Here is a 4,588-nt window from a genome sequence, read left to right as displayed (position 1 = left end):
TAAGAATAAACTGATAAATAAAAACTGAATAAATAAAAATTATATATCGTTAATAAATTGTATAATTTTAGTAGAAAAATTTTTCCTATAAAAATATATTAACTTGAGTTAACTGCGACAAAAATAAGCTTTAAGAATATTTAATATATGTAATGTATATTATTAATTTATTTATGTATTCTAATTTTATACATTAACAAGAAAAATTATTTTATAAATGGATAATATTAAATTATTTAATTTATATAAATATTATCTTTTGTAAATGGTATTCGCAAATCTTAGCTAGAAATATTTACATGCAGAACGAGTAGAGAATGGATTGACGACCCTTTTTTTGTGCACAAGTGCATATATATATCCAGTGTGCAATAACAGTTTTCTAATAAAGCTTCTGTGTATTTCTTTACATTAATCTATATTTTTCTAGAAACGTTTACGTGCAAAGGTATTATGCTAAAATGATCTAAAACTGAATACTTAATAAGACTTTTCATATTGTATATAAAAGAGTGTTATAAAATGTATTTTAAAATATTAATATATTTTCTTCTTAATTATTTTACACAAAATACTTTGGCATAGAGTAACGGGAAGAGTTGATTGATATAAAAGAAACATATTTTTACTTAAAAAAATATTTATGACTATCTTATCTAACAGAATTGTTGCAAATTACAAGGATACAAAATTAGACAATTACGTTCAAAACTTGACGTCATTATTACGTATTAGTCATTTCTCAACTTCGATTACAAGTGTGATGTCATTTGCAGACAAGATACTTATTACACCTCAGTAAAAATAATACAAAGCTATTTTTCTTGTGTCATATAAAAATACTATTTAATTTATTTTAAACATTATTATTACGTATTAGATGTTGAGGGATCAGCTACATCATTAACATCTGCAGCATGTAGATTAAAATTACTTTTCTTAGGACAATGTGTGTATAAGTGGTCTGTCGACGTGAGAGATAAATGTTTTGCATTATCCTCCATGTTTAAAATAATTTTTTTTCTTTCTTTCTTTCTTTCTTTCTTCATCACACAGTCCGTCTCAACTGGACACAACACTTTTGAAATAATATTTTTACATTTTGTTCGATTCATAGTCATACTTTTTAACATTTTAGAATCTTTTCCTATTTGTTGAAAAAAGTAAAGAATATCTGTTGCCGTTTTATACGAAATATTTTTATCAGCGATCAATGCGGCATATCGAATTTCTGCTGATTTTTTTCGCTCTTCAAACATCAAAAGTGATTCATCATTTTCCGTTATGTTGTTATTTTCATTTGTTTCGTTTGTTTTCTTGATGTTTGCATTTTCTTCAGACATCTTAATGTGTCCTTTGGATTCTGCGTGATTATATATGTTCCATAAACCACCAATCATAGTTTTTTCACAAAATGAACAAAAAAATGAATGTATGTTATGTGGCACTTCGCGTAGCCATGGCTTAAATTGTTTAATATCTAACCATTGCTGTCGAAATTGGTTTTTTCTATGTTTCATTTTATTAGAACTTACATCATTATTTGATGATGTATTTTTTTTAACATTATTTTTGTGACATACAGAATTTGCATGTCTTAAAACGTTAGTTCTGCACGAAAAATCTTTATTACACACGATACAATGAAAAAGACTATCATCATTGGATACTTTGCGTATCCAAGATTTAAATCTATCATCACTAAGCCAAGTTTTTGAAAAGCCTCTTTTCGGTTTTGTTCTTAATTGTTCACACATTTCCATGTAAAATAAAAGATAGAAGCAAAAAATTACAGAACAGAAAGAATAAAAAATAAAAAAGGAAAAATATATATATACATATAAATTGTATATAAATGCCTAGGTAGTAAAATATCTATAGAATTCCTGCAGAACTGATTAATACAATTGAGAATATTGTTCAATTATTGATCTAAGTACGTTCACAAAAGAGCAATTTTAGATTAATTCTAAGTTAAAAGTAAATCTCAATTATCGCCTAATTCTACATCAATTCAATATTTGTAGGTCGGAATCGTTAAATCAATTGTAACTGCATAATAAATCAATGCAACATGAGATATAAATATCTCAATTCTGTATTAATTACAAGACAATTAAATGCAGAAATTGATTTTTTTAAATTATATATTTGCTTTTTATAATTGCCTGATCAAAATAATTATATGTTTTAAATTTATCTGTTCTTCCCCACCTTGGGTGAAATTACAAAGACCAATATTTTCAAATCAATTAGAAATAATATATACTTAATCTACAATATGCATATCTTATAAAACTTATAAATCTTATAAACTTCTTACAAACCTTCAAATAAAATTAATAATATTGGTTTTAAGAACTCTCTAGAATAATTCAAATAATCGAAGCAATCAGACAATTAAAAAAAAACAAATATTGTACTTAAATTTAACTAAAATACAACTCATACATCTTTATGATAAGAAAAAGATCGCTATAAACGATCACCTTTTATGTTGTGCACTTTTAAGTTAGAACTGTTAATGGAGTTCTTCTTTTCAAAATTGATTTTCATACCAATACATACAAGTCTGATTCTTTCATTCTGCAGTCCAACCATTCGACATCGTGGTCTGCCTGTTTATCTTTCTTGAGTGAACATTGTACAAGATAATCGGGTGTTACTATAATAACATTCCTCTTCAAATTGACGAAACAGTCCTTTTTTTATGAAAATTTTGTTCTTGTGTATTACTAATTATCTTGGGCGAAGTATTAGGAATTTGTCCAATATCGTCTTGTAATGTATTAGGCTTCCACTCCTTCTAAAGACCAGTATTTCTATATTTTCTCTTCATTTTCTGTTTAACACTGTTGTCACACAATTTTGAAGTTTCCGTTCATTTAGAGTTGAATGATATACATTTCTGACAGGGCTTCTGCAACAAAAAGAAAGCTTTATTTCTTAAAGAAACCATGTTAAGCAAATTTTGACAAACAATGTTAGGACTCTGTCAAATAGTAATATTATATCTTACCATAAAATATCTCACATAATTTTGTGTAATGTTAGGTGTCGTTCTAACATCTCCAACCATTTATTTGGACCAAGCTAGATCCATACAGAAATTATGATATCGCCAATGTCACTTTTTACTTCCATGTGTTTCCGTTGGATTGAATGTACTTTGAGGCAGTGATGTCATTTCGAGTCTCGAGCAACATGAGCAACCTTGGCAGTGGGGGCACGCATACAAGCGAGAATCATTACGTCATGCATCCGTGTGCGTTCGGTTTATAGAAGAGAGCAGACATATGGCCGGAGCACAGACTTTTGCATAAAGCATAACGCATAAGCATAAGGAAATTGATTGGTCCATTTCCTTATGCATTTGCTTATGCTTATACACTCACCCGAAAAAAAAGCGGTACACTGAAAATGTGGGAAAAATTCATCAAATTTCAACTGACGATAACTTCGTAAATAATAAAGATAGAAAGTTCTATAAAATATGGAAATGAAGCTAAAAATCTTTACTTTAAGAATCAATTTATTTCAATGTTGCAAAATAAATTTATTGAAAATGGCGGATGACAAAGCGCGAGCATGCAAAATTGAAAAATAATGGTTCGAGTTTGCGACGGTGCACGGTATAAACAAAAAATTGTAGCTTATTGGGATCAAAAGCGTACGAAAGTACAGAGTCTCCTCTTTAAAATGCTTTTTTATGCATCTCGATACGATGATTTTTCGCCGAGAGATTCGCATTTGAAGAAAAAGGCAGATTCTTACTTCTAGGCCTCTCACTTACAGTACAGTCTGCAAATCGTTCTCCAACGCGACGGTATACTCGTTCTCGTCCGTCTGAAGAATACAGACAAAAACGAGATTCGTCGCTAAAAAGAACGGTACTCCATTCTGCATATGTCCAGCCTGCATGCTCGACAGCAAAATTGAGTCGAGTTACGCGATGGCGACGCATAAGCGAAGGTACATTTGCTGGCCTGCGCGGAAAAAGACCGTGTTCCGCTAATCTGTTTCGAATAGTGTCAACGGATACATTACATTCGCGGACATCTCTTAAATTGTTTCGAATTTGAACAGCCGTTCGATGTCTGTCTCTTAATGAATTTAAAACAATAAATCGGTCATCGTTTTCATTCGTACAACGAGGACGTCCCGAACCAGGTCTTCTTTGGACAGAATTAGTCTCCAAGTACCTAGCATAAGCACGTTGCACGGTTGACACTGATAAATCAAGTGCCTCAGCAACGTACCTTCGACTTCTCCCATCTTCAATTAACGCTACAACTTAAACAGCTTTTTCAGGACTTATCGTCGCCATAATTGACCAATAATTTCAATGCGAAAAGATTAATTATTGTTTACTTTGACGAAGTCGTACGAATAAGTAACGCGTCTCGAAAGAAAAAGATCAAGAGAAATCAAGCACTCTTCTCGCAATGTGCGGTCGAGCATAAACAAAAAGTCAGGGCGGAGAAATCGCAAAAGATCTGCAGACATCTCCTTCGGATGCAAAACAATTGATTGAAAAATAATGGTTCGAGTTTGCGACGGTGCACGGTATAAACAAAAAATTGTAGCT

At 30.8% G+C, this 4,588-nt stretch overlaps 1 long non-coding RNA gene across 1 annotated transcript; it reads right to left on the bottom strand.

The window, feature by feature from the left end:
- Positions 1-525: 525 nt before the first annotated feature.
- Positions 526-3,905, bottom strand: LOC136998836 (uncharacterized). Its single transcript, XR_010889373.1, has 2 exons — positions 3,020-3,905; positions 526-2,920 (listed from the first exon to the last, which is right to left on the bottom strand). It is a non-coding gene; the product is annotated as an uncharacterized lncRNA (long non-coding RNA).
- Positions 3,906-4,588: the final 683 nt, after the last annotated feature.

Source organism: Linepithema humile, chromosome 3, assembly GCF_040581485.1.
Source record: "Linepithema humile isolate Giens D197 chromosome 3, Lhum_UNIL_v1.0, whole genome shotgun sequence".
Lineage (NCBI taxonomy): Eukaryota > Metazoa > Arthropoda > Insecta > Hymenoptera > Formicidae > Linepithema > Linepithema humile.
Note: the sequence above shows the minus strand (reverse complement) of the source record. Positions and strands in the feature narration are given on the sequence as shown.